This window comes from Lissotriton helveticus, chromosome 3_2 (assembly GCF_964261635.1).
Source record: "Lissotriton helveticus chromosome 3_2, aLisHel1.1, whole genome shotgun sequence".
NCBI lineage: Eukaryota > Metazoa > Chordata > Amphibia > Caudata > Salamandridae > Lissotriton > Lissotriton helveticus.
In genome coordinates this window covers 351429167-351454907 of record NC_136062.1, presented here as the reverse complement: position 1 = coordinate 351454907, position 25741 = coordinate 351429167, and the positions used below count along the sequence as shown (strand labels likewise).

Here is a 25741-nt window from a genome sequence, read left to right as displayed (position 1 = left end):
CCTCACCGAGGCAATCAGCTCACTCGCCGTCTCCTGTCCCGAGCCGTCGGGGAGTCCGGGTCCAAGATGGCGGGTCCGTACTCGGACGCGGCTGGTCCGTCCGCCTCCGTATAACGGTCCGGGGGTTTCCCTGGCTTACGCCGGGTCTCGGCAGACGATGGATTGTCTCAGGGGCACTGGTACCTGGATTCCGATGTCCGCAACGTTCTGTGGGCACTTCTCGCACTCGGAGCTGCGCCAGCAGCGGTCGCTTCCAGTGCCTCGGCCCCCAGCCCGCAGCACTTCCTGTCGGGTCCCGGAGTCAAGCTGTCTCCCGGCTTCAGTTCCTCTCCGTGGCCCGAGCGAGTTGTGCGGTAAACTCCGCTTCCCTCCGACGGAGTTTTGTTTTCGTTTCTGCCGGTTGTGCCGCCCGGTCCTGGGCTTCAGTACCTTCCCACAGGGTAGTTTTTTATTATCGGATCATTAGTCGGATTTGCAAGGAGGCCGCGTCAACCTCGGAGCTCGCCTTCTATGCTGCCGCCATCTCCGGCTGCTAGCCACGCCCCAGGAATTTCACTTTTAACATCAATTCTGTGCGAAAGGGGCTTCGCCTTATTTACAAAGGGGTGTTAAGCCACTTAATGTGTGCTGAACACCACCTTGTAAATAAGGCACCCTTTCATGTTATACTTAGCGTGAAAGAGGTGGGCAATGGGTGTTGCGGTGGGCGTTCTGCTGCAACACCCATTGATTTTGAAGCAGCCCCCTATTTAAAAGGTTGGCCTAAATAGGAGCCAGCACCAAAATTAAGAACAGGTAACTCCTGGTCTTAACTTGGTGAAACGAGGAGAAAGGCTTTATTTCTCCTCAATTTTGCTGTTTGTATGTGTGCTGCATTGTGCAGCACACATAGAAACAGCAAAACTCCATGAATGATTCTTTATGTGCAGGAAGGTGCCCCTAGGTGCATAAACAAAAGCATTAAAAAAATAATCATTTGCAAATTCAATGTGTGCTGCACATCTATGTGTGCTGTACAATGCAGCACACATAGTAGTTTTCGAATCGCAAATTCTGGATTTTGTGCAAAAAGGGACACCTCCATGCACATAAACAATCATTCCCTCAATGCAGGCACCCTAAGACTATTAGAAGTCACTGAGTTGCTCCATGACCCTCTGAAGGAACAAGGCAGAAAGCTGTGTTCCAGTATAAGATTATGGAACTCTGTTGTGACTTTCACTAACCTTGCAAGTTAACCTGGAGGCATTTTATGGACTACATAACCACAAGTCACACTGTTAACCTTCACCCAAAACGCCTACCTCCTTGTTCTCTTGCTCCTTGATATAAACTAGTACAATTAAAGATATACAGACTAAATGTTTAACGTATATGCAAAACTCAGCACACCTACTAACTTGTTGGAATATATTACCTGCTTTTTATTGTAAATCACTTCCTAAAAGGCTTATAGTTCAGAATGTGTGTTAACGTGCAGACAGATTTGTTTTACCGTGTAATCTCTAAAAAATAAACAGACTAGCCTAAATATGTCCTTTCTGCTGATAAATATTTCTTTCAGGAAAACAGACCAGAAGAGCTGACAATTCTAGTTCTCCCTGCATTGACTCAACACCAGTTGCAATTCTGCTCTGTGGCATGCCTTTCAGAGTGTCTTCTGACTCTGGCCCACGTACTGTGATGCCACAACCCAACTGTAATACATTATTACAGTTGAGCAGCTATATCACGCTCTTATTGCATGTGAGAAGTAATGTCACAAGTAGATTGTAATATCAACGCTAGAGGGAGTTTTTTTCAAAGATCAACAACCATGATTTATAAATACATAAGAAATCATCCTTATAAAACAGACTCTTTCACAGGTTTTGAAAGTGCTAAAGACACAATACCTCCAGCCATGCTTTGGTAAAAATCCAACAAATTATGTGCACTTAATTATTATTACCACACCAACTCTCAGCACAATGTAAGTTGATTGCAGAACTGATTATGCATTGTTCTTTCAGGGAATCAAAAGGCTGTAGAAACTTGTTTGAAATTGGGTGTCTGGTTCGCAGAGGTATTCACCATGTCCAAACAGGAACCACAATAATAGTTAGTTTGAGTCAGATATACGCCATAAATTAACCTGTGCTCACCCTTTGGTAGCTTGGCACAGAGCAGGCAGGCTTAACTCAGGAGGCAATGTGTAAAGTTTTTATGCAACACTTAAACCAATAACACAGGGAAACACAGCAATAAGACTGCACACCAGTTTAGAAAAATAGATTTTTATTTTTATAAATAAACAACACCAAATGACAAACATCCAATTAGTAAAAGTCGATATATATGAATATTTAAAGATTAAAAGTGATAAATAGAGCTTAGGAGCAATAAGTGCCTATGGGGTTATCTGGTCATGCTGGACCAGACCAAAATCAAGGGTTCAGGCCAACTACAGGAGTCACGCAGGGCCTGCTGAACAAAAGTACCTTGATCGTGGTCGCAACAGCGTGATGCGGGGTGCAGCTGAGTGATGCACTGGTGGCGATCCCACAGTCAAGGGGTTGCTTCAATTTTCTACACACAACAATGGCACTGTGAAATGATGTTACAACGTAGTTTAGTGGGTAGAAATGGAGTATTTATTTTGAGATATAATCATAGGTCTAAATATGAAGCCTGGGTCGTAACCGTCTTCCCTGGAATCTGGAACCTAGCATTGTTCCCGATTCCAGGCATGACGCGACAACACCACACATTCCCCTTCGTAAAGAGAAATAAAGAAACACTTTAAACCAACATTGAAAGAACAAAAATAGATTAACAAAGTTCAATTAGAACTCTGAAAAGAAAAACAGAGGTATCAATAATTAGTGAACAAATTGCATGATAAACAAATTGGATCATCTATAAAGATGATAATCCTTATACCGCACTGGAGTGAGACATTTTCTCTGTGCTCGTTGGACAGGAACAGAGTCGTCAGGAGCACAGGAAGACTTATTTTCAGGAACATTGTGAAAAGTTGTTGAACCAGAGAATTTCCTCCAATTTCCAGCACTGTTGGAGGACCTTGAGTAGGACGGAATTCCCGACTCTTGGGACACTTCCTTTGGCCACAACCACTTGGGAATCTTTACCACTTTGGACATACTCCACACATTACCATCAGAAAGTTCAACAACCTGACGACCAACATGCTTGACTATCAAAGGATCCGAATACCGTGACTCCCCAGACTTGACTAATCTGCACATCTTAACACGCACCCAATCATTGACACTGAACTGGGAAGAACCGTTACACAGAGAACGATCAACTTCAACGGCCCTTTCTAAACCAAGCGTTCTCATTCAAGGTTGACTCATGTTGGAGACACTCCTCCTCCCTCTCATCTTCTCAAAAGGAGAGAGATCACCCATACTCCTAGGTGTATTTCTGTAGCACCACAAAATTTCACTTATGGTCTGTTTACAATCTTTACCATTACGTAAGGCTAATTGGAGACCCTCTTTAAACACCCTGATCCACCTCTCCACAATGCCATTACTATTGGGATAGTAAACTGACACACGTTTATGTCTTATACCATAACGCACCAAAAACTCCTTCATCTCTTGAGACACAAATTGCACACCGTTGTCTGTTGTAATAGACTCTGGGAAACTTTCTCTTTCAAATATTTCATTTAAAAACTTGATCACCACACTAGACGTTATGTTAGAAACCATTTTTACCTCAGGCCATTGGGACAACTGATCTACCAAGATAATAGCATACATCGCATTCTTGTTGAATAACAAAGGACCGGCAATATCTAAAGATACACTTTCCCAAATTCGTGGAGGTCTAGAAATGGGATGATGTTCATATGCAACATGTTTTTGAGACTTATCACTCAAACAGCAATCCATACAGTCTCTGACATGCCGTTCTATGCATTTATCCATCCCTGGCCACCAGAACTCACTTCTGATCCTCCTTTTCATAGATGTCATTCCAGGATGTCCCTCATGAGCCATCTCTAAAATCTTAGGTTGTAATTCATGAGGCACCACCAATTGCAGATCTCTAAACAATACTCCCTCAACTACAGATAACTCCTGAGCAACGTGAAAGAAAGGTTGTATATCATCAGACAACAAAACCTTGCGTGGCCACTGTGTTTTTACAAAATTACATATATCACTAAAAACAGGGTCACTACTACGTGCCAGTTTCCATGCATCCTCATGGATACAACCCTTGGAAATTTCACAAATTGACACAACATTATCATCATCCTTGTCCTCTTCAACTACATAGTCATCAGGCACAGGCAATCTAGACAAGCAGTCAGCTAACACATTCCTAACACCAGGAATATACTCCACTTTAAAATGAAAATCCTGAAGCTTGTATTGCCATCTAGCAATTCTTGAAGTTGCCTTTCCACAACCTTTCGTAGTAAATAAATCCACTAAAGGACGATGGTCAGACCAGAGTTTAAAAACAGACCGTACACATACTTGCGGAAATACTCTATGCCCCACCACCAAGCAAGAGCTTCCTTTTCTAATGTAGAATATTTGCACTCAGCATCCCTTAAAGGTCTTGATGCAAATCCAATTGTTACCATTTGACCCTTTTGACGTTGCATTAAAACTGCACCGATACCCACATTACTAGCATCAGTGATGATACATGAACAATGTGCAGTATTAAACGTTGCCAAAGCAGGTGCAGATGCAATGTTTTGCTTCAACAACATGAATTCTTTTTTACAATTTTCATCCCAAAGAAATTGTACATTTTTTTCATCAAATTTCTCATATTTACAGTTTTATCAGAGAACAGGGGAATAAATTTGGAGTAATATTCGGCAAGCCCTAAGAAAGACCTGAGCTGATCTTTATTCACAGGGTCTGGAGCTAATTCAATGGGCTTGACTAAATTTATTTTCGGGTAAATGCCTTCTTTACTAATAGTATGTCCCAAATAGTCAACAGAAGACACACCAAATTTACATTTTTCTTTTGTGAGAGTGAGACCACTAACTTGCAACACACATAATACCTTATACAGTATTTCTGAATGATCAGATGGATTAGATGCAAAGATTAAAATGTCGTCCTGGAAGTACAAGACATTTTCAAAATCCTTAAAAACGTTGTGCATCACTCTTTGAAAGACAGAAGATGTTGATATTAGACCAAATGGCATTCTTTTGTACCTGAAAGCACCTTCTGAAGTGATGAAAGACGTCAAATGCCTACTGTCTTTGTGTAATGCTATCTGGTGGTAAGCATTAGACAGGTCTAATGTAGAAAAAATGGATGCCCCCTTCAATTTTGTGAACATTTCATTAATATTAGGCAACGGATGCCTATCCACCCATACTTTCTCGTTTAACTCTCTCAAATCCACACAAAGTCTCACTTTGCCGTTGGGCTTGTGAGCGACAACGACAGGGGACAACCAAACGGAAGATTCTATTTCCTCAATGACATCTAACTCACATAATCTTTTGAGTTCAGACTTCACAGCATCTCTTAAATGTAAAGGAACATTCCTAACTTTATGTACCTTTGGTACAGCATCTTCTCTAAGAATAATTTTATGTAAAAAAAATTTTAAGAGACCTAATGCAGATGTAGAGAACACAGAAGGAAATTTCTTTTCACACTCAGAACTAAGATCAGACTCTACATTCATGACCCAGTCTGAATAACCAAGCACTTGTTCAGGATGGTTAGGATCCAATTTTATCATTAATTCCCTCTGTTGAGGCCATCCTAATAAACAAGAGCCATCTTTTGCCACATAAACCTTGGAATTGATGGTTTTACCCTTGAAACTCAGGGATGTTGTAAAAAAAACAAGAATTTCAATGGGTTTTTTCCCATACCCAAGTAACTTTATGTCTGGAGGAGATAATTTTAAACCTGGAAACTCTTTTATCCATTCCTCACCAATGAGAGTACGTTTTGCTCCAGAGTCTGCCATAACACTGATATTCTTCCCTCCAATATCTACAGTACAATATGGAGAATCTTTATCACACTCATTAACTTCATATACTGCAAAAAGAAATTCTTCCTCTAAATAATCGTCATCTATTTCATTAATATGTTCATCAGAACTCCTTTTTTGAACAAAACTCTTACTTTTAAATTTGTTCTTATTTTTGCACATTTTACTAAAATGACCTTTCATTCTGCAATATCTGCACAATTGTCCAATTGCCGGACATTTTCTGTCATTCGCTAGGTGATCTGGACTACCACATTTGAAGCATGCATACTCTCTCCTCTCTTGGAATGGTTGGTTTCTGTTTCTAAAAGAATTTCTTTCCTCAAAATTAGATTTTTTTACAATATTGACTTCAGCAATTTTTCTTTCCGCAAGTTCTTTCACACCTACTTTCATGTTTTCAAAACGATGAGCAATATCTAACGCTTTGTCTAAAGTTAGATCCTCTGTGTATAAAAGTTTCCCTTGAAGTTTGACATCAGCAATTTTGGGAACCATTTGATCACGCAACATTTGATCATGAAATTTTGAATAATTGCACTTAGATGCTAAAATTCTCAAGTCATTCATAAATGAGTCAATGGATTCACCTGGTAATTGACCTCTACTTAAGAATTCATGACGGGAAACCACAACGTTAATTTTCTTTATATATTGTTTATCCAACTGTTTGATCGCTTCTTCGAAAACATCTATCACTTGTTCAGTAGATGTTACACTGCGTGAATCTAAAGGTAAATGACTTAGGACATGTCTTCCTTCAGCACCCAAACAGTGTTTTAAAATAGCTAGTTTCCTTTTATCGGTGTAGTCTTCTCCACCAATAGCTTCAATGTAAGCATAAAAACCTTCTTTCCATCTTTTCCATTCTAGAATTGGTTCACCTGGACTTGGTAGAAAAGGTGGTGGAGCAGAAAAACTTTCCATCTTGATTAATAAGAATTTAAAATAACAGTAGGTGAATTTTGCAGTGAAGAATGTTGAAGTTAAAATTTGTGTTGTTTATTTGTTGATAATTGCCATGTTAGACTGTTTGGCAAAGATAGTTCGAGGCTTTTTATTGACATGCGAGGCTTTTTGCCGTCATTTGCTCGTTAAAACGCGTTCTTTTCGTTATAACGTGTTCTCAATGGGTTTTCAATAAAATTTGTCCCAAAAGATGGCCGTCATGCGTCAGAATGCGTGAATACACGCTGTGACGTCACGCGCATGCGCACAAGCTCGTTATGGGGCCAGTAGACTCGCGCAGAGTTATCATTCCAAATGCTCAAAATGGATAAAATTATATATTTCAGTCACTGAAGGGTATAAAATTGTGGCGTTTTCACCTGCACGTTTCCGCTACGGTCCGTGACACAGCTTTGGCCGCATTTAAGGAATTCAAAGACGATTCGTGATCCTCCGCTTATCTTGACATCAAGCGATGCAGGTAGGGACTCCAGGCTTTTATGTTTTCGTTTCTTGCCCAATCGTCGCCAGTGAAATGATGTTACAACGTAGTTTAGTGGGTAGAAATGGAGTATTTATTTTGAGATATAATCATAGGTCTAAATATGAAGCCTGGGTCGTAACCGTCTTCCCTGGAATCTGGAACCTAGCATTGTTCCCGATTCCAGGCATGACGCGACAACACCACACACTGGTTCTGAAGATGAATCACCGGGTACGAAATGCATTGGTTCTAAATCCAATGCACTGGGTTTCTCCACGCAGTCAAGAGGATGCAGTGTTTCTGATGGCAATGCACTGGTTCCAAGTGCAATGTGCAGTTCTGTTTTGCAAACACGCTCATGCATTGATTCTGCTCACGCAGCTGAGAATAAGTCAGTTCCACTGGAGCAAACACCTAGAACCACTTACAGTGGACCAGGAGCAGGGCTTAAGACTTTGATTTCCCTGGGTGTTAAAAAAGGAGGAAAGCCAGCAAGCCCTTGGAGATCACTCTGGGTTGAAGTTAGTTAGTCCAGTTCTTACTTAGCAGGGCAGAGTGTAGCAGGCAACAGGGCAGAACAGCAGAAAAGCAGTTATTCCAGAGCAGCAGTCCAGCAGATTGGCAGTCCTTATAGCAGCATAGCAGTCATTCCTCCTGGCAGACTTCTTCACAGGTCCAGTAGTGTCTGATTTGGTGGGGCCAGAGACCCAGTACTTATACCAAGTTGTGCCTTTGAAGTAGAGGCGACTTCTAGGAGGAGCTTTGAAGTGCACAGACGTCCTCCCTCCCAGCTCTGGCTCCAGACTCACTTCAGGGGAGTATGCAGCCTTTTGTGTGGGGGCAGGACACAGCCTATTCAGGTTAACACGCCCCTTCCTGTGCTGGGTGGCCCATCTGGATGTGGATGGCAACTCAGTCACACCAAACTACCTTTGTATATGACTGTCAAGAGATAATGCACAAGGTCCATCTGTCATCTAACCCAGACGTGTGTTGGAGATAGGCTGCAGGCACACAGGGCTAAGAGCAGAAAATGCCACCTTTCTAACAGTGGCATTTTTAAAAGAACAGAGGTGGGATGATCATCTTTCCCAGTAAATACGATTTGTCATTACCATTGCAATGATATGAAACATTGCAGTACTACTCTTTCTCAATCAGGAATTACAGATTATAAATGTAAAAAGTTATTCCCAATGTTAACCTCTGAGAGGGGAAGGCCTCACAGTATTGAAAAACGAATTTGGGAGTGTTTCACACCAGGACATGCAAAACGTATAGTTACCTTCTCTACCTTTTATTTACACAGCACCCTTACCTATGGGCTTCCTAGGGCCTACCTTAGGGGTGACTTGTATGTAATAAACAGGGGGCCTCATTTATGAGGCCGTGCGTCACTTTTACGCCACCGGTGCATCACTTTTTGTGACGCACCAGCAGCGTAAATAATGTGCCTTGTTGCACCATATTTACAAAGTGACGCATCTAGGTAGATGCGCCACTTTGTAAACCCCTGCGCCATATTATACCTGCGTCAGGTATAATGTATGCAAGGGGGGCGTATTGACACAAGGAAGGGTCATAGAAGTGACGCAGTGAAATCTATGAGATTTCACTGCATCACTTTTAGGACGCCGTTGCGTCAAAATCTTGCGCCTGCCTCACAGCAGGCGTAAGACTGACGCAGGCCCTTTCACATGGGGCTTGCCCCATGTGAAAGGGTGCACTGCTGGAGTTGCGTCACTTTTGTGACACACTCCAGCAATGCGTCACTTTTGCGCTTACAGATACGTCAGAAATACTGATGTATCTGTAACTCCTTGCGACATGATGCGTCATACATTAAATATGACGCATCATTGGTGTCGCAAGGAGTGCGCAGTGAAAAGTGACGCATCGCTGTTTTCACGCAGCGATGCGTCACTTTTCATAAATGAGGCCCAGGGTGTTTAAGGCTTGGCAAGGGGTTTTAAATGACAAGTTGGTATGGAAGTGTAAACTGCAAGAAAGGCACTGCAGTGGCAGGCCTGAGTAAGGTTTAAAGTGCACCTGTATGGGTGGTACAATCAGTGCTTCGGGGCCACTAGTAGCATTTAATGTATAGGCCTAGGGCACAGATAGTGCCCTAGGCCTATATGGACTTATAGGTGAATTAATTAAGCAAATTGTTGATAGGTCAATCAAACACCTTTATGGCAGAGAGCACATGCAGTTTAGCAAATGGTTGGCTGTGGTAAAGTGCTCAGATTACAAAGGTAGACAAAATAAAAATCAACAAAATTGGAGGCAAGCAGGGAAAAAGTTTGGGAGAAGACCACTCTAAGGCTGACAGTCAGGTCTAACAAAGCCTAAAGCCATTCCTGACCTGTAAAGGGTATACTGGCCAACCTACTGTTAAAGAAAGATACTAGTTATGTAGCACATCCCTTTACTTAAATCCTGGAGCTGACATTTGCCTTGAGTGCATGGTGCATTGCCCACATAGTAAAATGATCCAGTGTGCAGAAGTCATGTATTTCTGGCTATCCTGAAAGAAAACTATAGGCACGGAACCTGTATGCATTACATTTTCAATATTTTTTTTTTTTTGTAAATCTTTTTATTATTATGGCACAAGAGGAAAATATACATAGACATAACGGGTGTCAATGAATGAAGTACAGCACAGTCGTGGACGGGCAAATTAAGGTACGAAATAGTGTACAGTCATAAGCAACAGAAAATCAAATGCAGCGTGAACCAAAAGCAAGCATTGGACAGCACCGACAGCCAACACCAATCAACAACACCCGCCCACCAGAAGTACAGGATATACGGAGCAAACATGGGACACCCGAATGCTCTGTAGGGAAAAAACAGGAGAATACGCACACATCTCTTGTGAAGAAGGAAAAGGGGAAATAGAAAGGTCATAGAAAATAACAAAGAAAAATAAAAAATACCCCCCCCCCACCCTACACCCCTGCTGATGGCTACGACCTAACCCCACTAGCAGCGTGCCTGTCGCCCTTAAACTACACCCCAAGGAAGGGAAAAAAGATGGAGGAGGAGAACGTAACAAATCAATAAGAGCCCCCTGACTCCCATCCCCCGGCAAAGAGCAAACACCCCGTACCAGAACGTTAAGCAATTTATAGCAAATCGAGAGACATTTCGTAGGGGAATGGCAAGCAAAAAGGAGAACATCCCGCCCGATCCCCAGCACCACAGAAGCATCAAATCCGTCCCGCATACAGCAGACAAAGAAGTCAAACACTCAGAACCACGCCTGGCTCTCGCTCCCATAGATGTAACCCAACAAAGACAAAAGAAATATTGCTTCAATGTCCAATCAAATTCAACTCAAACCCGCATGGTCCATCACGGAGACCCCTTCAAGTACTAATGAGTTGTCGCAATTTTCACACGGAGCAAACTGGGGAATAATAAACAATTGACATACAATAATGCAAGTCATACAGTGCCACATGACGCTAAACATAATACCATTATAAGCGTGTCCCACATTTTCACCGGCCAAACAAGTACTAGAAAGCACCAAAGCACTCAGCCCTGGCCCGCACGATCAAGTGAAGAGACAGAGTCCAGCTGGCCATCCGCCATTTTGGGTATTTCAGGAGACCAGGGCGACCAGGATAATCCGTTGGACCGACCACGACAGCCGGGCGGGAACAACAATGTGAAGGCAAAGTCAATGTGAAAATGCACCCTGCACGACTGTAAGTCCCCAATGCGTGATATCTGGTACAATAACACCAAGTCCGGGAGAAGAGGGAGAGGCATCCCATCAATCCACAGCTGAAATGGCGGCAGTTGTCTCACAGCATCTAGTGATCCGTCAATCAGGCCAAAAGCAACACCACCTGAACGATCCTCACGCACAATAGCATCCAGAGCGCTCCCCACGGTCTGCATCTGATGTTGCAAGGCAAAATGCAAGTCCGATATGGCCGCCATAACATCCCCCAGTCGCAGTTCCTTCGTCTCGCCCCCGGTAGCGGCAGTCGCGCCCTCCAGCAAAGCTCCGACACGCCAGGTCAACCCAAGGCAGGCGTCTGAGCGCACCATTTTCGTGGCCCCCGCAGGATAACACAGGATATATCCGTTCAGTATGGTTTGCGCAGGGCACACCGGCACAGAATCACAGGCTGGGAGGGGGGTTGACGTTACACGACCGCAAGAGGCAGCAGAGCAAGCATCACCATTGCTGCGGCAGCGTGCGGGAGTAGCCAGCAAAGATCGAGGAGATCCGAGACTCCATCTCCCCAGACCGGCACTTCCGGCGCACTACTTGCCGTTGTTGTTGCATTCAGGGCCGGGCGCGTCATCACTCTAGACCCCAGCTTCAGGGAGGGGCGGGCCGCAAACATCGAGACGACGTATCTCCAGCTGGGAAGCCGTCAGAGCTCCTGGGCGCGCATGGATCCGCGCCGCTCCATCTCAGTCGTGCGGGAGGACTGCAAGGGCGCCGGTTAGGAAGCTGGTTGTGGTGGCGGGGGACAGCGGCCGACGGAGCCGAGAGTCCGAGCGGCCATCTTGGTCCGCGACCTGGCTCCTCCTCACATTTTTTATATTATTGGTGAAAAACGAATCATTTTTGGAGAATGTCCTGTAGCTGAATATGTGTTATTGGTAACAATTAGAGAACATTTATGTATTTAACTTTCTAGGATCAGCTGTTTTTGGAAATTGTACTATTGAACTACAAATTAGCTAAACAATAATAAGGCGAGTTGTTCTCTTATGTATGTATTTTAAAAACTATGGAGAATATCTTTTATTTGTATATTTTTTTTTTTTTCATTGAATCAACTTGCCGTGCAAATCTTCAAGTCTAAAATGTGCTGTGCCTAAAGGCCAGACTGGCCATATTGAATAGGATAACAAGTATCAAGATGTAGGGGAGTGTAACATTATATGGTGAAAAGTATTGTGTATTGTACCCTGTGCATTGTAATCTCTATCAGAAATTATTTGCAGACAATACTAGACCCTAATGGGTAGGACGGGTAATGTGTTATTGTTTTTTACTCCGAATATAATGTTAGCAGCAATATTTGCTTACTGCTAAAAATCGACAGCCTGAACATTGGATAAAAACTCCAAAAGCACACTATATAGAAAGTGATCAGTGCATCAGCCTCTCTCTGTAAATGTACTTTACAAAAAATGCATTTGACCTCACTGTGTTTCAGAGCAATGTGATACAAGTTTTTATGTATGTAGTTGATGGATATAATACCCAGAATTGGGTTGGGTAGCTGGCAGAGAAAGGGAACCCAGAAAGGTTGGGAAAAAGGTGGAAGGAGATACAGAGGAGAGTTGCAAAGCTCAGCCCAAAATGGAAATAAAAAGGGAATAGTGATCATGGCACACAATGGACACTATACCGGTGACAGTATCACGGTTCTCATGAAATGTGCCCGTGCTTCCCTTTTCTAATAAAAGAAAGCAGAACGTTGTTAGAAGCAGCTTTGATATACAAGATGTGGCTGTATGTAAGGACAATCGAGAACATTAACTAAAAAAAGTGATTTCTCAAAATCATTCTGTTAATATGGAAAAGTTGATGTTAACATGAAAAACTTTACATTGATATATAAGAACAACATTTTATCTTTATTAACAAATGTTTCTATTATGAACTCCACATCAACCCTAAGTTGCAAATACGTAGCCAGGGAAGCTCTGAGACCTAGGTTCAAGGTCACTGATTGATAGGTCACTAGGGGGGTGGTATGTAGTCGGCAGACAGATGCATGAACTGGACACCCTAGATCAATCCCACAGATAAGCGCAGCAACAGTACAATGGTCAAGGAAGACTGGCCCCAATAAAGCGCACATGGACAGAGGGAGGTATGCACCATAAATTCAGATGCCACATGGGTTAGGAACAAATGGCCAATATGGACACAAGACGAGCATGGATCACGCACTCCCCATGCAGGACATCCGGATACGTTACCCACTAACCACATTGTGTCCATGCAAGGGCGAGGCCCAACTGTAAGTACCATTTGACTATTAATTTATGAATCCAAAGGAGGCATCAATTTGAATCACCAGAACCCTTTATGACCTACGATGAACTGTATCACAGAAGGCCGCAGACCAATTGTAAATTGAGACAGTCCTCGGACCCTGCACCCATAACTGTTCTCACGGCCACAATGTTTAATTGCAAACTATACCTGTTTTGCCAAACGCCTCTTGTCTCCTGTTTTTTCAAGGTATTTCATGTTCAACTAACATTTTGGCGTACTACCATCGGAGCTGACTGGTACCTCACAGATTGACTGCAGCCAAATGAAGGATACCCTGCCCTGATGGTGATCCTAAGATTTAAAATGTAGTCTACTTACCTTTGCTGAGTAAACTGATAAGCGTGAAATGAAATTGCAGGTGCACAGGCAATCCATGGTAGCATTAACAATACTATGAAAGCAATAAAAAGAGCAAACAATGTCTAGAAGAGAATATTTGTGATGCCTGAGGGTCAAAGAGGTGACAAGATTTGAATACTATGGTGCATGAAAAAGTGATTATCTAGCCACATGGTCTATGACTTACATGGCCAGGTACGATTTCATAGTGGTGGAAAAGAGCTATAGACAGTATAATTGCGACTGACCTCATAAACCCATTGACAATACTAATACATCTACTCAAGGCAGAATAGTCCATATTATATATTTAGAAAGCACTGTGAAATGCATAGCATTTGATGATGTTTTAAGATCTAGTGTACTGCAGGACAAATGTTCAGATAGTGCAGTGTTTTAAACACTGTGGGAAAAGTTAGGTTAAAAGTATTGACTTGATGTGGATATTATTTGGAATATTGAAGTGCACATCAACATCCAGATAAATGCAACAGTTTCTATATTATTACTGCAACAAACACAGTCAGGCTTTCTTTCATAAGTGGTAAATTGCAGACTTGGAATTGACAGAAGCTCATGGCACAGTGGTATTCAGAAACGCCTTTACAAATTATGGTAATACAGCAAAAAATGCACCAGTCTACTTTGGGACAGCAACAAATCACAATACCACATTGCTGTGCTTCCTCAAGTGAATGTTGTTTAAATATTATTTTGTATCTTGCCACTGACCAGCGCTCTACTGCTCTTCAGATAAGACCTACGATATACTTGGTGCACTAGTGGACCTTGAAGTTCACTGTTTGTATCATGTGTTACCTAAAAGATCTAAATATTACTCCCATTTCAAGCAGAACTCTAGAAACACCCTATTAGACCTTGCATCCTTGGCATGGTTTTCCTTGACTTTTTGCCTTCTGACCTCCTGTTCTGCTGACTTCCCTTTTGCTGGTCTTTGGATTCTGGACACTCTACCACTGCTAACAAGTGCTAAAGTTAATTTGCTCTGTACTTAAAATCTGGTAACGCTGGCTTATCCACAATTGGCACATTCAATTTTCTTAAAAGTCCCTAGTAAATGGTACTATATGTTCCCTGGGCCTGTAAATTAAATGCTACTAGTTGGCCTGCAGCACTGATTGTACCACTCACTTCAGTGGCTCACAGCTGCCACTGTAGAGGCGGTGTGTACAGTTTAAACCACCATGGTTTTACCTGGTTAGTTAACCTTCTTACCAGGCCCAAACCTTCCCTTTTATATCATATTAGTCACAAGTAAGATAGGCCCTAGGCAGCCCTATGGGCAGGATGCGGTGTATTTAAAAGGTTGGACATGTTCCTTTGAGTCTTACATGTCCTGGAAGGGAAAGCCTGCTAAATTTGTTTTTCACTACTGCAAAGCCTATCTCTTCCATAGGTTAACTTTGGGATTGCATTAAAACATTTTATAAGGGTAACTTCCAATTGAGAAACGATAGAGATTTAGGGTTTGGTGTCTCTGAACTCACTATTTAAATCACAATGTATGGTAAAGTCAGATTTTGAATTGTTAGTCTGAAAATGCCACTTTTAGATAGTTGTTTTTTTCTTACTTTAACCATTATCTTACTCTGCATGTCTGTGAATTTAAGTCTGGGGTCAGTGACAGCTGGACTTCGTGCATTTAATCTAGACAGTCACACAAAGGGAGCAAGGGTGGGACATGTCAGAGGTGCTCTAATCTGTGTGGCACCGGGAGTCCCCTTTAAGGCAGTAAAATCTAGCTTAGATCCAGGAGGGAGATATGTGGTAGTAGTAGGGACACTTGACGAACAATACGTGTGCTTGATAAATGTAGCCAAGTGTTAGCAAGTAGACTGCTCCCATGTCTCTCACAGCTGGTGCACGAGGACCAGTCAGGATTTATACCAGGTAGCAATGCATTACGAAATATCCGCCGTCTCGCACACATAATGCAAACACTGGGGGGAAATGCGCAACAGAGTACCTTAGCATTTTTAGATATCGAACAAGCGTTCAACTCGCTCTGATTAAAATACTTATGGTGGGTGCTTCTAAAAATGCGGTTGGTAGAAGCGTTCGTAAACTGGGTGAAACTGCTCTATGCTAAGCCTGTGGCGAGAGTTTGTACAGGTATTACATCTCGGATGCTATGACAATAGAGAGGGGAACACGCTCTCCCCCTTGTTGTTTGCCCTGGCAATGGAGCCATTGGCGTATTATCTTCGCGTGGTGCTCAAGGGGCAGGGTATTGTGGTGAGTCGTACGGAGCATATTGTGTCATTGTGTGCTGATGACGCACTGGTGTATTTACGCCAGACGACCAATCACTACCAATACTTTTTAATGCCTTAGAACAGTTTGCCAGAGCCTCTGGACTAAGCATTAATAAATCAAAATCACAATTATATGCGATCGGGTCGGTGGCCGAGAGAGGCGGAACCCAGCTCCTCGAGCTGGGGCTCCCAAGGGAACCAGAAACGGTACAATATCTCGGGATATGGATAGCTAAAGATAAAGATAATTTTTACGGCCACAATATGGGGAGGATACTTAAGGGCCTTCGGCATACATTTTTGGAATACACTAAAACTGTCATTGTTGGGGAAGATCGCCTTAATAAAAATAGTGGTGCTACCTAGATGTCTCTTTACGATGCAGGGTTACTTTTAGAAATTTCACATACGGTATTTAGGGAGCTAGAAGTGCTACTTATACAATTATTATGGAACGGGTAATGTTGCAGGGTTAGCCTAGAGGTCATAAAAATAAAGTATAACAAGGGAGGTATGGAAATCCCTGATTTAGAACTCTATTATTTGGCATCATGACTGGGTGGACATGAACCCCTCCCAGGAGCGGCCATTACTTGCAGACACATATGGAGGACAGCAGTTGGGAGCACTTTTTTGGGCTGATGGGAGGCACCGGAAAAAATGTCCTCCTCTGGTAGGACTAATAGCTAAAATATGGAACAGAATAGTTAAGAGGCTTTTTCATGAATGGCCATATGCACCAGAGGCATATTTCTGGATTATGCCACAATTTGCCCAAATAGAGAGACTAATATCGATTGAAAAATGGAAGGAAGGGGGCTGCCTGATGCTGTCAGATCTTTACCCGGAGAATAGGTTTATTACATATCAAGAAGCGATTGATACATTTGAGTTGGGGACGGCGCAATTTCTGCAATATAGCAAAATAGCGGCAATGGCTCGGCAACTATGGCCGACATTTCCAGAATCCGGGGGGGGGGGGGGGCAGTCATACCTTAGTCACCATTATTGCCATGGCGTGAGGACGAAAACTTGACACTCACCTATATAGGGCACTTAGAGACCCCTGAAAATAGAGGAGAAATAGCAGCTGGTTAATTCCCATGAGATAACGTCAAGAGACTGGGGAAAAATTCATAAAGGTGTGTCGGTGTGTACTAGATTCAAACAGATACAATACAATACAGTTTACATGACCTACCTTTCACCCAGGCGGCTGCATGCCATTAATGGATCTAGAGATCCAAAGTGCCCCCGATGTCAATATGTACAGGTAGTTTTCTACATATGGAGTGGACTAGCCAAATAACACAAACTTACTGGCCGGAGGTCCTAGCGGAATTGAGTAGAGTAACGGGGTTGAAAGTTGCCTTGGAGATGCGTACTTGTCTCCTTAGTCTGATCCCCACGACCCTAAGCGCAAGACTAGCAAGGGTTTCCTGATCTTGGGGCTCACAACAGCTAAGAAACGCATAGCAATCCACTGGTTAACCCAACAGGGGCCACAACTGGACAATTGGAAAACAGATATAAAGGAATGGGCACTGGCCGAGGAGGTGCATATGCGAAACACTAGAAAGGATGATAAGCTCCCTAAAGTGCTGATGGCATGGGGGATGATGGTACAAGAGATAGAGGAACATGCCTCACATTCCACACATACGTCACAAGACGAACATCACACTAGGGTCACAACCCATAGTCAAGATGGAAGGCAGGAGGACGTCCAGGACTAATTTCAGTATAGATGGACTTTGAGATGGTTAGACCCGGAAGGGGGAAGCAGGGGGGGGTTTAAGGATTGACAAGTTATTCATTAATAAATGTAAGATGTGCAATGAAACTCTGAGGGAGAGCATATAACGAATTTATACTTACTTATGTATTGCAATGTCAAATATATATAATGTCACCAGTGAAATATATGGTTGTATGCGCATATTGATGATATTTTTTAGATAACAAGAAAGATTTCTTTTTTTTTTAAACCTCTGCAATGAGTCTGGAGCCAGGGCAGGAAAGGCTCCAAATGTCTCTTTGAAGCCTCCCCCACTTTAAAGGGACATTTGGGTATAAGTACTGGACCTCTGACACCTCCATTTCTGAACTTTACTCGGACCAATGATAATCTGCCTAGAAGAAGAGTTGCTGTGCTGCAGGAGGGACTGACATTTGCTAACTGCTGTGCTGGGTTGACCTGTTGCCTACTGATTCCTCTGCTGGAGGGGGGACTGCCACGTTGTTACCTACTTTGATGTGTTGGTCCGCTGCTTCCTGGCTGGCAGTAAGAAGGACTGGACCTGCTCTCTACATCCTTGAACCTAAGCTTCTTCAAGGACTTGCAGACTTGCACCCTGTTCTCGAAGTCTGAGACTTCCTTCAATTCCACGTCAGCTGCTATACTCTGCCATCTGTGAGTGCCCCTTGCCTGAGGTGCCCCTCCAGTCCTGCACCATAGAAGTGGGTCCTGCAGCTGTTTTGCGGCATAATCGATGCATCGTCACCTCTTCAACGATCACAATGACCTTCGACTCCAACGCAGTGGCAATCTGAGAACATCCCTGCTTGCCTGGACAATGATGTGGTACCTGACTGAGAGGTTTGACCATGTCGCATCGCCTGTCCAAAGTCAGGACTGTGGTGCCTGACAACGATACAGCGCAGATCTGACGTCCTAACTGCGAGGCTCGATGATGCCGCAGTGCCGATCAGATATCACGACTGAGAAGCTTGACCACACCTGCATCATAAGGGGTATGATGATGATACATGGCCCGACTTTGACGCATGGGCCTGATGGTGGGAATCGGGAACGGTGAATTGAGTGCTCCATCCAAGGTACATTTTCAGCGGACCCTGCAGTGGTCCTGTAGCCTGCCTGCCCTCCAGCTCAGTTGGCCTGAAACTGTGGATTTACCCCAGTCTAACACAATCTCAAGTAACTACTAAGCACTATTGACTTTCAAGCACTATATTGCAGTTTTTTCTTTAAACATTCATATCTCAAGTTCTACTTATTGACGGTTTGGACTTGTTTTACTCAGATAAATATTCTCTGTTTTTCTAAACTGGTGTGGGGTATTTTTGTAGTATTTTCACTGTGTTACTGTAAGTTAAGTGATGCACAAAAACTTTACACATTGCTTCTAAAGTTTAGCCCGACTACTCTGTGCCAAGTTATCAGAGGGTGAGCACAGGTTAATTTAGGTTGTGTATCTGATTGACCCTGACTAGGATTATGGTCCCTATTGTGAACAGGTGCCAACCTCTGCCAACTAGAGACCCAGGGGCATATTACCAACAACTAGCGATAATTATCGCTATGTTGGTTTAGCGGCGATATTTTTATCGCCGAGCTGCGTCGATTTTTATCGCTTAGGAACCTTGCTATTATCAAGGTTTATCTCCTAAGCGATAAAAATCGGCCGAAATGCATGAATAACGATGAAAAGTCAGTGATATTCATGCATTACCGAGCTAATGCTCTTAGCCATGTTATCCACCTACCATTGGATAATATGGCTAAGAACTGCTCAGGGGCAGGTGGTAGCTTTTGGAGATATTCGCGCTTAGCGCGAAAATCTCCAAAAGTTGGTAATAGGAGATAGCGATGTTAGCGACTGTTTCCAGTCGCTAACATCTTGGCACGACCACTTTGCATGTCATTAGTGATAAATATCACTGACATGCAAAGCGGGGCCCAAGATGGTCGCTATCTCCTACTAGCTGTTGCTAACTGGTGTTAGCGACAGCTAGGTAATGGGGAAATAATTTTATCTCCGCTTTCTTGGCTTTTAAAGCTAAAAAAGCGGAGATAAGCCCCTTTGATAATATGCCCCCCAATTTCTAACACAACCCTTAGCCCCACTATCTATAATATTCTAGTGTACTCTCCTAGTTGACTGATGGAAAGTCTGCATCTTGAATCAAGCTACCTATGAAGTTTATTGATTTGCAATGTCGACAGTGAGTTGCACAACTCCCTTGTGTTCTGCAGGATGAGAACCTGTTCCATTGCAGCCATTCTTTGCTATCAGTTTCATGTTGTTTTTATACTCCTGACAGTAACATTGTGCATTTTCTTTGTTTCCTGTATTTAATTACTCTACTTCTACAGTAGAATCTAGCGCCAATTAAGATGCAATGACCTTGTCACCTACGCAGTAGTTTAGTAAATAGCATTGGCACTCGGAGTGTATGTAGGGGCTGCTGTCCCATCATGATAGATTCCCCTCCTCCAAGGTCTAAACAAGGATGCTTATCTAGCTGCGAGTCGGCGTTCCATCCTGACAGCGGTACAGTGATTGGTCTTTTCTGCTCACTGCGCGCGCATCCCGCTGTGCCCAGCCGTTGCGCCGTCCTTGTTTATTAGCTCCACTTCCCTCTTCAAACTTCAGATCAGCGGGTCTTTCTTTTATTTCTTTTTCTTGTAGAGCATGATGAATGTGGCAGCGGCCAGCACCAGTGTGATGAGAATGCGGTCTGCGCTAACACAGTCAGGGGACATAGCTGCACCTGCAAGCCTGGACATGTGGGAAATGGGACCATCTGTCGGGGTAGGTCTGACGCGGCAGGAGCCCGCTGAAAGCATTATTGCAGGCACTATTAATAATCTTGACAGACACAGACGGCAAGTTCCGGTGGCTAGTGATGGCTGGGCGCTGGCACGAGACCAGCCTCTAATTTATCAAATGACAATTTTAATATGCGCAGAGTAGCGCGTAGCAGATTTTCACATGAGTTCAGATAATCAGAGGGAAATTGTCAAATTTAAGTGAACTGCATTATGTATTCAGCGACAGGTCTGTATCTGAGCGCCAAGATTGGGAAAAGCCTTCACTTACTTTAAAGCATTAAGGCTCGAGGCCTGGGGTCAACCAGTAAAGCTATCATTTACAAGAGACTCGAGAAACTCAGCGTATGTGTGCATAATATTGAGAACATGGTACACATTGTACTGCTGGCTGTATTTTAATCATGGGTAACTGCCTTAATAATAAGAATTATACACCCAGTCAGTGTTTAATTGGCCGAAAAAAGAAACTTGTGAAAGTTTGTCCTGAAAAGCAATAGTTTATTGCCACGACTGTACATTATTAACAGTGTTACGCCCTGTTTTACCAAATCTTTCATCGTGCATTTAATAAGGCACTCTCGTGTCTCCCTTTCTTTTCTTATAATTAAATATACGTATGTTGTACACGTAGGGGTAGATTTACAAGCCCCTTGCGCCTCTTTGCGCCGCCATTGCGTCACTTTTTGTGACGCAACGGTGGCACAAACAATGTGCCCTATTTACAACGTGACGCATCTAGGGAGATGCGTCACGTTGTAAAGCTCTGCGTCACATTATACCTGCGTCAGGTATAATGTATGCAGGGGGGCGTTCCTACTCAGGAAAGCCTCGTAAAAGTGACGCAGTGAAATCTACAAGATTTTACTGCGTCACTTTTAGGACACCACTGCGTCAAAACCTTACGTCTGCTTGAAGCAGGCGTAAGGAGTGACGCAATGTAGTGGGAATAGTCCACAAAATGCATTGCTGGAGTTGCATTGTGCTTGCGACACAACTCCAGCAATGCGTGACTTTTTCCCCAACAGATGCGTCAGAATTTCTGACGCATCTGTCAATCCTTCCGCCATGGTGCGCCGTATTGTAAATACAGCGCACTCATGGTGGCGCAAGCATTTTTTAGGGTGGCACAAGGAACGTGACGCATCTCTATAGATGCATCACTTTCTTGTAAATCTGCCCCTATGTTTTGTCGTTTTCTGTTACGGTAATTTATATTTTAGCATTTTCTTATTTTTTTTCCTACTTTTGTAATGAAAGGAATGCTACTTTTTATACTGTTAGACTTTTGTTATATCATGCTTAAAACATGTTTGTGAATTTCTGGTGCCACTGAGTCAAAAACTAAGCAGGTCAAACATGAATATTTTGCCACAGTATATATGGCCTATACAATACTGCCCTGAGCACTGATATTTGATAATGTGAACTCCTGGCTGGGTAATTGCCCGAAAGTACACGGGTATTCTAGCATTTGTTTTCAGTTCCTCGTGTAAAATCATTTTACCAATTAAGGTGAGCATGATTCAATTCACAATAATGATCATACGAGGAGCAGTCATACAGATATATTTCTGAGAATTGTTAATCTTTAATAATAGGCTCTCCATTTTATGTTCACCATCGTGTGTGTTTCTTTCTCATTTGATCAAGTCAGCTAACAATATTTAATTTGAAAAGTGCATTCTCCTGCACCACTCTTTGAAAATCTGATTACTATCACCTTCATTGCTGCAGGTAGACTTATATTGGGAAACCTGCACTCTAAATGATGACCTCACCAGTCAATCAGCATTAGTTTAATCATAAACTTTAATGGGAGAGTAGAGAAACTAGATATAACTGGATGTAAATCACATTTTAGGAATCTGGCAACACACAGAAACGAAGTTGAAATAACCTTTTCAGCTGCCAATGAAATATCTTTTTCTTTCTTCCTGCTAAATGTGTTGCTATTTACTCATCTCTGGGCTTACATGAATGCAACACATATAGGGTACGAGGTGAGGGAGTGGTGGAGGGGAGTGGTAAGGCTAAATAGGCATAGCAGGGGAGGCACACCTAGTTGGTTGATTGCAGGAGGTGAGTTTTGTTTCTTTCCGAATAGTTGATACCTATTGTCACCTCACTGCAGATTCTAAGAACATAAGCAGAGAAGCCAGTACTAAGCATAACTGCCGTCTAAAACAGAAATAGCGCCTTGTGTTTTAGGTAAAGGGCGTATAGAAATGTGTTAAATTGACACCGCTGAAATACGTGTTCTTTAGCATATCGTGTTGCTGAAATAATATGCATCTATGCGCTTAAGATATAACAAACAGGTAAAAGAGATGCAAGTAAATTAAAATGCTTCTTTATAAGGGGAGAGTGAATGGAGTGCACGTGAAGAAGAAAAATATGTTACAAAAATTATGATGAAAATGTTGGGAAGTGAAGCATTGAGGGGAGCATGATAGGGGGAACAGAAGTGAGTGGGTAAGAAAAACAGGTGGAGATAGCAAGAAAAAAGAAGTTCTAAAGCAGGGGTGCCCAAACCAGTCCTGGCGGGCCGTATCCATGCCAGATTTTTGGGATATCCCCATCTGGGGATCACGGTTCGATCCCCGGCACCGGCGGCAGATTAGCCCAGCAACAGGTGACTCTGGGAAATAGCTGGCGCCGCGGCTAGGGCGGCTGACTCCGGAATCTGGAGATTTTTTTATTTAAGGTTTTTGTAGAGCGCGTAGTAACCCTCGAGCATCCCAGAGATCAGGGTTCGATCCCCGGCACCGGCCGCAGATTAGCCCAGCACCACGTGACTCTGGGAAATAGCTGGCGCCGCGGCTAGGGAGGCTGACTCCGGAATCTGGAGATCACGGTTCGATCCCCGGCACCGGCCGCAGATTAGCCCAGCACCAGGTGACTCTGGGAAATAGCTGGCGCCGCGGCTAGGGCGGCTGACTCCGGAATCTGGAGATTTTTTTATTTAAGGTTTTTGTAGAGCGCGTAGTAACCCTCGAGCATCCCAGAGATCAGGGTTCGATCCCCGGCACCGGCCGCAGATTAGCCCAGCACCACGTGACTCTGGGAAATAGCTGGCGCCGCGGCTAGGGCGGCTGACTCTGGAATCTGGGGATCACGGTTCGATCCCCGGCACCGGCGGCAGATTAGCCCAGCACCATGTGACTCTGGGCAATAGCTTGCTTAATCTTCCCAACGGCCCCTAGCGCCTAGAGACCCTTACGGGTGATTGTGCGCCTTACAAATGTGGATTATTATTATTATTATTATTATTTGGGCCGATTCCGATCCGGTTCGTAAAAGCACATCTGCCCGAATCTGTCGGACAACCACGTACGCCCGGGAGAGGACTGCCCGGGACCCGTGGAGCCCGTCCTGGTCACTCTGACCTGCCATCGGCCTGGAGAAGGGAGCGCCGGACGCCCGGGGGGAGGACTGCCCGGGACCCGTGGAGCCCGTCCTGGGCACTCTGACCTGCCGTCTGCCCGGGGAAGGGAGCCCCGGACGCCCGGGGGGAGGACTGTCCGGGACCCATGGAGCCCGTCCTGGGCACTCTGACCTGCCGACGGCCCGGGGAAGGGAGCCCCGGACGCCCGGGGGAGGACTGCCCGGGACCCGTGGAACTCGTCCTGGGCACTCTGACATGCCGCTGACCCGGGGAAGGGAACCCCGGACGCCCTGGAGCCGTGGAGCCCGTCCTGGGCACTCTGACAAGCCGTCGGACCGGGGAAGGGAGCCCCGGACGCCCGGGACCCGTGGAGCCTGTCCTGGGAACTCCGGCATGCCGTTGGCCCAGGGAAGGGAGTCCCAGATACCCGGGACCCGTGGAGCCCGTCATGGGCACTCTGACAAGCCGGTGTCCCGGGGAAGGGAGCCCCGGACGCCCGGGACTCGTGGAGCCCGTCCTGGGCACTCTGGCATGCCGTTGGCCTGGGGAAGGGAGCCCCGGACGCCCGGTGGGGGAGGACTGCCAGGGACCCGTGGAGCCCGTCCTGGGCACTTTGACCTGCCGTTGGCCTGGAGATGGAAGCCCCGGATGCCTGGGGGAGGACTGCCCGGGACCCATGGAGCCCGTCCCGGGTACTTTGCCATGCTGTTGGCCTCCTGGAGATGGGTGACCCGGACGCCCGGGGGAGGACTGCCCGGGACGTATGGAGCCCGTCCCGGGCACTTTTCCATGCCGTCGGCAGGGATGGAGCCCCGGACGCCCGGGGGACGACTGCCCAAGAGCCATGGAGCCCGTCCTGGGCAATTTGACAAGCCGTTGGCCTGGAGGAAGGAAGCCCCGGGTGGCCTAGGGAGGTGTTACCCAGGCATAGCCCATCTGGTCCCCCTAGCAGAGAACCACCAACCTTGGAGGGGTGTCCGGGCGTACCCTGTCCCTAGTAATCCGGAGGGAAATTACCTGACTTTCTTGCAATCTGTGCACACGAGGTGACAGAGGGGACCCAAGGCGCGAAAGTACCCGACCTCCTGGAGCCCTGGCTGGGATCCGGGAGGCGAATGGCACCTCATCATGACTTCCAGGGCGACCAGATGGCCGAGGCGAGAGGGGCGACCAGATGGCCGGGACCAAAATGACGCCAATCTGCCTGCCCCGGAGCTGCAGGGTTCCGGGGGCTGCAAAGCTGCAGGTCTCTGGGGCTGCAGGGCTCCGGGGCTTCAGGCCTCCCCGGGCCCTGATGGACCCTCCGTCCCGGGCGCCTCCGACCCCCGGCCGGCTTGCAGGACGGAGGGGGGATTCCCGCACCACTGGGCCCTGCCGGACGGGGCTCAAGCCCCGGGCCCGGTCCCCGGCCCCAGTCCCGGCTTTCCGAACCCTAGGCCGGGCCGGGGAGAGCCTCCCCTGGGCCCCCGGTGGACCCTCCGTCCCGGGCGCCCCGGACCCCCGGCCGGATTGGAGGGGTACCAGCACCCTCGGGGCCTGGCCAGATGGAGTTCAAGCCCCGGGTCCAGTCCCACCTTCCGAACCCTAGCCAGGCTGGGGAGAGCCTCCCCGGGCCCCGGTGGAGCCCCGTCCCCAGCGCCCGGACCCACTGGTGGCCTGCGGGACAGGGGGCTCCAGCACCCTC

The 25741-nt window shown here is 45.3% G+C and overlaps 1 protein-coding gene across 1 annotated transcript in view; it reads left to right on the top strand.

Annotated features, from left to right (window-relative positions):
* Window positions 1-25741, top strand: part of NELL1 (neural EGFL like 1) — a 3494430-nt gene that overhangs the window by 2208858 nt on the left and 1259831 nt on the right. The window lies entirely within an intron of this gene.